A 10,198-nucleotide genomic window follows, 5' to 3' on the forward strand; every position below is an offset into this window, starting at 1 on the left:
ACTTTGAGAATTACTCCAGGTTGCTATTTTCTCTCGCTTGTTCCAGCTGGCTGTTTTAACCCGTGGACTGCCAACGACAAGCTAACTCATGTCAGTCACTCTCTTGAGCTCTCTATTTTGCGGTGATTAATCCTGTGATCTGTTCCAGTGTCTGCTCAAACATAGAAAGATTCTGCCTGCACCATTGTGTAACATTTTAGAAGAGGCTTGATAATTAGACACTTGCTTGCCTGTTGCCTCCTTATCAATAGGACTGTTGCTTTCTTTCTCCTGAAAAAAGCAAATGAAAAAAATGAACAAAAGGTTCTTCTCGGAGTTAAAATAATAATAATAATCCTTGCATTTGATGCAGCACTTTTCAGAATATACTGTAAAGTGAATTGACTGTATATTTGTGGGTGAAATGCGGCAGCCAATTGCGCACAGCAGTGTCCCACAAACAGTCGTGGATTGAAATGACCAATTTATTATTGTTTTTTTTGAGGGATTATTATCAGGCGTGTGGAGTAAGGAAACTTGCCCAAGGTTTCACCCTGCTGGGAATCGAACCCAGGTCTCTCGCTTGCAAAGCGAGCACTCTAACCACTGAGCTACAGGACTTCAATATTCTGCAATGTCGGGGGTTACATGGTTTGCAGTTGGTAAAGTCTCAATCCCTTTTTTTAAAAAGGTAGCCCTTTTAAATAATAATAATTTTAAATAATAAATTAGGTTCACGGAACTTTGTCATGGTTGTCAAGACTGATCTGGATCTTTTGGGAAGATATTTTCCAAGGGTTGTACCACACACAGGCAGTTTTTCCAGAAAAACGTTTTAATTCTGAAACATCCAATTTCAGATTTTGTTTTTGTCATCATCAAAGCCGTGGCCATCCATCAACGAACTTCATTCTGCAAAGATGCACAACCAAAAATGATGACTGAGGTAATTAAGGTTCCTCTCAATATCATGCTGTTATTATCCCTGTTTGCATTACACGTGGCCAGTGGGAAGCACTGGTAAAGTGAGCCAGAGAATTAATATATATAAATGACATTGGTGTTCACCATGTGACAGCATCTAACAGAATACTCCTTTTGCACCATTGGTTACCAACGCCTTTGATAGCATTGAAATATACACAGGCAACACTTTACATGCCCAAATGGTAGACACATAATCTTAATGCATTTTTCATCGTTGTAGGCAACAATATGGTTAACTGTAGCCATTAAAAATGATCACTCTTTACCAGCAATGCGTTCGAGGAGGAAGTGCTGGGCTAGTTTCGGGCAGACTGCCAAACTACACTGGGCAGTTACCAATGCTGCCAATTGTTTCTAGTATGCCCTTGAGGCTGGTACTCACAGCAGGGACAAAGGAAGAACCTGTCTGTTCTGATCACCATCTGCATCTGCTTTCATATAAAATTAAAACACAAGGCACTCTATTGAGACTCCTGTCTATTGGTGGACTAGGAATCTGTTAACATAACACTGTTTCACAGAGGAAAAAATTCTGCACAGTGCATTATGCACTCAGTGTTGCATTGCGCATGGACTAATTACAATCACAATGTGCACCAGATGATTATCAAAATATAATTTAAATATTTTAATAAGATTAATTGATTCAAAGGCTGAAAAATAATACATTCACTCGCTAGCATATTTCCTGGTGGAAGCACAGTGGTAATTCTGTAGCATCTCAAAAGGGGAATATTCCTGGTTCAATGGTTCAAATTAATAGGTATGATAAGCAGGAAGAGCCAGACTTATAGCATTTATCAGATGCAAATTGACAGCAGGTGGCTGTATTAAAATATCTGATGGTAAAATCTGCTATAAAAACCTCTTCCTCAGGCAGGGTCACTGTGTGGAAGCACATTCCAATCACGGTGGTCTAATTCAATCAAGCACTCCTTCCTGCTTGCCTGCCTGCCTCCTGTCACAGTAGCTGCAAAATATACTTGCTCAATTTAACTAACCCTTTAAATGGACACATATTTAGAAAAGCAATGCAGCATTATGTAAATTCAGAACTGTATTATACAACTGATGCAATATAGGAACCTCGGTGTTCAAAGCAAGAGTTCCCGTGCTCATTTGTACACTTCAATATAGGCAGATATTTTATTACTTTACATACAATTATTATATCATCCCTAGGAATCAAGATAACTGCAATCATGCGTTCAAACTCAGTTGATAAACCATTCACATATATTAAACTGTGTTACCTATATGCAATGTGTGAACACGACAGAAAGAATTCCAATTAATCCACAACAGCATAGGGATGAGCGAGGAAGAGTTCCTTCACTTTGGAGAGTCCAGATTGACACCCGTAGCGGAGTCACACTACTACCAGTTGTAAATAACAAGATCTTGGCTGTTTTTATAACAGTAACGCTCCTAGTCTGAATAAATGATAACAGTTATTTTAATGACAATACTGTAAGGTAACATACCTGTGTTAGTTCTCAGCTTGTTTGTCACACTATTGTATTAACTCTCAAATGTTCTATTATTCTGTGCATTTCCAACATGGAACTAAATGTCAACATGGTCCTCAATTTGTTCCGTTCTCTATTTTTATAGAGAAAATGCAGGGTTTTTCGTTCAAAATGCACCAATACTTGTAGCTCTTTAGCAAGCCTTTCCAACAGCCCAAGCAGAATTGAGGAACTGAGCACCACAGGCTTTGCATTTTTATTTGATCTTCGGAACTGCCTTCTGGAGAAATATGTTTTAGTGATAATGACATATTGAGCCCCCACTAAATGACTAAAAAATGTTAGTTTAATTGCTCGTGTATATATTATACTTCTGGTTATCATAAATGTGCATTGGAAGGTGTCCTATTTATATTGCTTAACTACTTGTCTATTTCAGTAAATTAAATTGCTTTGTATCAAACAGAATATTTTCTAATCAATTGGTTATTGAAATTACATAATAGCCTTACTCCAGATAAGAAGGAAGAATACTAAGGTCGTTCTGGTATTTTTTCTGTGCCAATCCCAGTGAAACGTACATACATTCTCCTACCTTTGCCTGGCCACAGGATACAGAGTATTTGAAAATAAAACATTGATCTCTTTATTGGTGCAGGCCGGGCTCAAATGGCAGCATTCTCGGTTCTGAGTCAGAAGGTTGAGGGTTTAAGCCACACTTCAGGACTTTTGAGTTCATAGTCTTTTCCGGGGGTAATAATCCAAGTGAAAAAATATATCAATAAATAATAATAAATTGGTCACTTCAATCCACGACTGTTTGTGGGACACTGCTGTGCGTAATTGGCTGCCGCGTTTCGCCCACAAAATATACAGTTAATTTACTTTACAGTATATTCTGCAAAACGCTTTGAAACGTCTCAAAGACGTGATAAAGCACTAAATCAAATGCAAGGATTATTATTATAGTCTAGGCTGACACTCCAATACAGTGCTGGGGGAGTCACATCAAGTTACTAGTAACCACAGTGATGCAATGGCAAACCTTTGTAGGATGCCGGATTTATTGGCCACATGAAGGGAACCAAATGGCTTAGGAATGGCACTGCACACATTATCTGTGTGAGCTCTGCTCATGTACCAGCTAAATTCTATGGTCAGCAACTTACAGCCTGACCTTCTGTTCATGATGTAAGCACGGTGGAAATCATATTTTAATGTTATTTGAATTTGGTTTTAATTTGGGTTATTCTAAGCAGGGGGAAAGTTTTTATTTATTTGCGTGAAATAGCTTTCTCATAGCTTTCCAAGAGGTGCGTCTGCCATTTTGGAAATCCTCTTCGTGGGATTTGCTGTTACAAATTTTGGGAATCTAAGCTCCCAAAAAAGCCATGTGTTTTAACAAGCTGTCAGAGATCCAGTTAAATTCTAGTTCTATAATTCACCAACAGTGCGTTATATAAAAACGAGTTACTCTTCTGTCATGCTGATTTTAACATGTATTTATATTCTTGCAATATTTACAGGGCTAATGCATCAGAGAACTGAAAGCTTAAACTATCCTCATGACAATTATTGAAAAATACTATTCTTGGAGCCTTTGAATGAGGTAATTCTGTCAACTGAATGGAGTAGGAAAGTAGTCCCTGCTCCCACAGCTGAATCAATTATGTATTGAGAAAATGTTGAATTGCAGAGATCTCCATTTGAGTGGTACGACTAAATATATTAATAGTTGAGGAGTGATGTTTGCTAAATTACACATAAGTAGCACCTTGTTGTGCTTCTATGGGTAAAACTGGGGTGTCACCACCAGACGCCCTCTCTTTCTTCTCCACTTTGATATACCAGAAGTGGTTAGACTCGTGCTTTCCATCAGATGAATGCTGTTCTCAGAGCTCACCTCTTGCTCACACCGCTCTGCATTCAATCCTCTCATTAACTCCAGGCCACGTTTCAAAGCAACACCTCAGCTGTGCAAGTTAATACAGTACAAGTTTCTTCTTCTTAATCCTCATTAATGGAACCTTTAAGTTTCATTCTTCCTTTGCCACAGACTTATTTTTGTTCCTGAGTTTATTGAACGGTAGCAATGATGGAAATCATTTTTAAAATATTATTTCATGCAAGGAAGTAGATGTCCTCGTTTGCGAACCTCTTTGTTTTAAAAAAAATGCAAGGATTATTACCTCTGCAGTTTTAATAAAGAATAGTAATAATAATCCTTGCATTTGATATAGCGCTTTATCAAGTCAACGCGCTTAACAGAATACGTTGTAAAGAGGATTGACTAAGTAACTGATGGGCAAAACCCAGTAGCCAATTGTGCACTGCATTTCTCCCAACAATCATGGATTGAGTGACCATTTTTTGAAGGCTCAGTCACCAATGGTGAAGCAAAGGAGTTGGCAGAGACAAGATAGATCAATTCGAAAGAGTGGAAGATAAAGGCTGCAATAAAGCTGGTTCAAATGGCTTAGGTGAGACTGTGAAGGGATTATGAAGTGAATTCTATTCATTCAGAATGGCATGTGATCTTGTGACCTTCCCTGTGGGAGGGACACTAGGTGTCATTCTTTCGGTTGTCTGCAACATTTAACACTTGAGGATTTTGTTAAACAGAGCCAAAATCCTGCATCAAATGGGTATGACTGTTATGGCTTCCTGTAACCATGCCTCATTGAACAAAAGCTTTAACTTGAACGGTGGAGAGATTAGAGGTCGATCAGTAAATGAGCCACAATTGCTTTTCCTGTATCTGTACTTCTTCACTGATCTACAGGTTAATATAAATGAGAAATAAAAAAGATCCAGCACTGAAGTAAGACTGGAAGGTGAGCTCTGAGAATCAGTAGGCTGTCAATTGGCTTAAGCTTTCTATAGATATGAGGTCTAAGTCTCTGGAAATAAACAAGCCTCCGAAGTACTGCCTGACTATGTTAATAATTCAACAGGCAGTGGGTGGTAAGAGTATACTGTTTATTCCACTAATATCAAATATATATATATATTTATCGACAAACGGTTAAGTTCAACAATCTGTATTCAAACCATATAACAACACAATATTCCGCACCATACAACGACACGGATATCCAAATCAAATAATTGAGAAACAGCAGCATGCACTCCGGAATTGCTCAGTACTCCAGACAAAACAACGAGCCGAGAATGCACCTCAACATACACAGCAGAGATCAGCCCCTGGAAATCCCTCAGGGACAATTGAGAAACAACACAAAACGTAATAGGGACTGGCGCCCGGTAAACCCTCGGACACAACCAATCCTATAAAAACAATACTTAATTACAGAACTATCACACAGAATGGCTCCTGGAACTCCAGAGAAACGATCAGCTCTCAGCCCAGCACCTCACTCGTGCTGCCTAACCTGACTTCTGCGTTTCAAACAAACCAACCATTACTACTGTTATTACTTCTCTGCCTAGCAAACAGAACCGAAAACATATTGCCCACTATTCCTCCTCTTTCACTTTTAATGGTCACTTTCTTACTGGAGGTAAATTCCCTCACCCTTGTACATAGATACAGTAGAATCGATATCAAAGTGCACTGACCCTCTACACAACTCCAACTATTTCAAAATTACATCTTTCTTTTACGTGTTTCTAACTCCATCTCCCCTGGTCACAGAGATAGCCCCCACCCTTTACAGGCTGCTTTGCACAGAGAGAGAGAGAGAAATGGACAACTTCTGGGCAGCCTTCTACACCCTGCTTGTTTCTCAGCCTTGAGATAGGCAGGTGTCTGAGGCGACAGCGTTTCTTTCTGTGGTTTACATCTATGTTCAAAGACCCGATTGCTCATTATCTCAGAGGAGTGAGCATCTTTCCAGGAAAATATGAAATGTAATTAGAAGCTAACCTCAGCCCGTCCAGCAAAGCTACTTTTAACCATTTAACTATCAAACCTTCTGGAACATTCGGTTGCTGTTTGAAATATATCAAGGCACTCTGAGGTGATAGTCGGTATATTTCAACAACTACTATCAACATCCATCAACTGGTTATACCACAAAGCTTGCACTAATGCTGTTCTTCTTGGTACTAGGGATTGGTTGTAATATTCCAAACTTAACCCACTTTTGTTTTAAAAACCTTCTATTACCATCTGTTGAATTATGAAGACTGTTTATAAGTTGGCCAACAAACTACACAATTGCTACCCTTTGCAGCAAATCCTGTGAAGTGCTTTGAGATGTCTTCCTGATTTTAAATCATAATCCTTGCATTTGATATAGCACCTCATCACATCTTAAAAAATAATTATCCTGCACCACAGGATCTTCCCAATTTCATTTCTATATCAGTCACATGGTAGCTATGTATGTTAATGAAAACTGTGAATAATTTCTTTCCTATTTGCTACAGCCATCTTTGAATGATTGGTATCTGCTTGTGATGGTATAAACTACAGACACTGAAGTGGAGTTTTACTGGCCTGAGAATGTACTTCATTATTCTTTCTTGATAGAACCATAGAAATTTACAGCACAGAAGAAAACAATTCAGGCCATCACGTCTGTGCTGGCTTTTTGAAAGAGCAATCATTCAATTTCATTTACCTATCTTTTCCCATACTCCTGCATATTCTTCTTTTTTACATATCAATCTATTTAGTTAGACATAAAGTTCCCTCCTGTAAATTAATATGAATCCTGCCTTGTCTGCCACACCCGAAAGGGCATTTCCATATACTAACAACTCTCTGTGTAGGAAAAAAATCAATGCCTCTCATAATTATAAGCAGCTCGATCTAATTTCCCCTCAACTGTCTCTGTCCCAGTGAAAATAGCCAAGTTCCTCTCCTCTTAGCTCATAAGCACTAATTACAATTAGTGTAATTGAACATTAGCTGTCAAAGGATTTGCACAATTGAGGAGCAAGGAAAATTGATGAGTCAGCTCCTTGTGACTGATTCCAAATCTAGTTTAATTAAGTGACCTCAGGTGTAGAAACCAACAAGTGTGTGTGGGTGAACAAGGCATAGAACATACTTGTTGAAGCCAGAGAAGTGTCAGGAAATGTGTGATTGTTGCAGTGGAAGGAGTTCTCCTTTTAGTTTGTTTTAATGAAATTGACATTCAAGGCTATTTCGCTTCCCGGAATGTGAGGAAAATCAGTACCAATCACTTCAGCAGACAAGGTAATATTTTGTTGGTTTGAATTTGAATCAAATTTACCCATATTGGTGAAAATCTTAAACAGCCATATGTTGTGTTTCAAAGATATTATGGAGACCAATAAAAAACATTTGAGTATTTCTGACAACCTTTGTGTTTAAATTCAATAGATAGAATTTCCAGTTTTGTTCGGAAAGTGAATTCCTTATAACTGATCAGTTAAAGAATCTTGTGAATGGGACTTGAGTCAAGTAAAACAGAATTCCTGTGTGCACAGTGCAGTGTATGAGGTGAAAAGTATCATAATAATGTTTAAGGATTGAGTGAGCCAATACCCTTTTCTTTGTCTTCTAGGAATAGGGTTCAAATCAGGCCATGACTGAATGAGAATTGTAAGATTACTATCTCAACTGAGTTTGAACCTGTCATTACAAGCATGAGATTCACAGCACAAACCTGCTGACAAATTGACATTAAAATTTGAACGCGGAGAGAGTGTGAGAATGGATGGTGTGGGAAATTAGAATTATTTGTTCTCTGACTGTGTACAAGACTCGAATTCAAGATCCGCATCTGCACCTTCGAATTCAAGATCCTACAAGGCCATTCACGGCCTCGCTCCCTCCTACCTCTCCGACCTACTATCCCCTACTTACCTGCCCGTACCCTCCGTTCCTCTGGCTCCGGTCTGCTCCACATCTCCCGCCTTAACCGCCCTACCATCGGTGGCCAGGCCTTCAGCCTCTCAGCCCCGAGGCTCTGGAACTCCATCCCCCAGTGTCTTCGCCTTGCCTCCTCCCTTTTCTCCTTCAAGGCCGGTCTCAAGACCTTTCTCTTCAACCGTGCCTTCAGCTCCCCTCTCGACTCTCTACCCCCTCCTTGCTCCCTCCCTCCCCTCACCCTGACCATGTCCCCCCCTGCTCGGGTCCCGACCCAACTGTCCAGCACCTTGGGACGTCCTCCCAACGTGAAAGACGCTCTATAAATGAAATCTTGTTGTTGTTGTGTTGCTGTGTGCCCAATTTGTATTGTGATTGAGATGCACTGTCTGAGAATAGTGGTTGGAAATTTTAATATGTTATGCGCGAAACCAGTGTTTACTAAGCAGTACTGAGACACATCACATGCACGAGCACACTGCAATGCAACTTTAAAAAGCTCATAATGTCTGAGCAATCAAGTCGAGATTGCAAGTAAGCACTTCGGTGTTAAGAGCTCTAATTAACGTAAATGTAAACAAATATGTACCAATGATAACCTAGTGATTAGCAGACCGTGCAGTAATACTCACAATGATGGAGAGAGTACTGTTAAGTACAAACATCCGCTAACTTGTCTCTTCAGTATTCACTGTTATTATCATTCATCTTCTCGGTTGAGCATAATGCTGAAGGAAGATAGCTAACCTTGTGATAGTCTCTATAGGCAAATCCAAATGCTCTGCTGCCTATACCTATTGTGGCAAAATTATACAGTTTATTGGAGAAATTATAGTCCTCCAACTAGTCCATTTTGTATTGGGTTCAGAGATTCCAAGAACAGATTCACTCTTTTGTGATTGAGACATGCTGTTTTCCTTTTGATTGCATTGTTAAATATAAAGCAATTTCCCTGATAAAATGAACTGGATGCTTCATTCATTCATGTCCCTAACCGTGGTCTGGGCTACCTTTCAACCATGCATCAATCAGTATTCTGACAATTACTGTGAATCCATAATTTGAATACTGCACTTAGGGTTAATCTCACAATTACTGTGAATCCATAATTTGAATACTATTGAAGATGATGTTTTCAATGTTTCTCATTTTCATACTCCCAAGTGGATCAATCCTAGTAACTTGACATGTGAGATGACTGTCACAGTGCAGAAGACTAACATGATGAAGGATCACAGGTTGTGATGATATGCATTGTTTTGAACATCCTCTAAATCTTGTGTACAATACTCTCGAGAACCAGAAAGCAGTAGTTAACATCATTCCCATTGTTTGTAGAACGTGTGGACTGATCCATCATTTGGTGAAAGCTATTGTGGAGCTGAATATTTTCCTCACTAACTCCTAGTACTACAAATACCATCTGGCGAGAACATTACAACAAGGCCGACCTCTTCTTACGGTCTACGTTACTGAAATATTAATCTTTGGAATGATAATAAGCACCTTATCTGGTTCCAATATCACTGTGTTTCGCAGCTATTTTCAGCGATTTAGCGTGAGAAATTATGATTAATGCAATGCCAGAGGGTGTGATCAACAAGGAACTGGCTGATTCATTGAGGACCTTCCAAGAGAAGAGCACATAGCATCTCAAAGGATAGTTTTTTGAGAATAGGAATATATTTTCAGTGGATTGTATATACCCTGCAACGTGCACATGCGATCAAAGCAGACATTAGGCCTTCCTCCACAATTCGTCTTTTCTCCATTTCCCAACAAACACCCACACACACTCGCACAAAACACTAGACCTCCAGGGATTTGTATAAACTATCAGATGGTGATGGTGCCAAATCCACTAAAATCAAAATGTAGCCAAATACACACCTTCTTCAAATCTGTTCCAATGTTCTCATCCAAGGTATTAAATAAGTACTCAACTTTAGCTACAATTATT

General features: G+C 39.2%; 1 non-coding gene across 1 annotated transcript; it reads right to left on the reverse strand.

The window, feature by feature from the left end:
* Positions 1-528: 528 nt before the first annotated feature.
* On the reverse strand, positions 529-600 carry trnaa-ugc. The gene has a single exon. It is a non-coding gene; the product is annotated as a tRNA-Ala (tRNA).
* Between the last annotated feature and the right edge of the window lie 9,598 nt (positions 601-10,198).

This window comes from Callorhinchus milii, unplaced genomic scaffold (genome assembly GCF_018977255.1).
Source record: "Callorhinchus milii isolate IMCB2004 unplaced genomic scaffold, IMCB_Cmil_1.0 Scaffold6, whole genome shotgun sequence".
NCBI lineage: Eukaryota > Metazoa > Chordata > Chondrichthyes > Chimaeriformes > Callorhinchidae > Callorhinchus > Callorhinchus milii.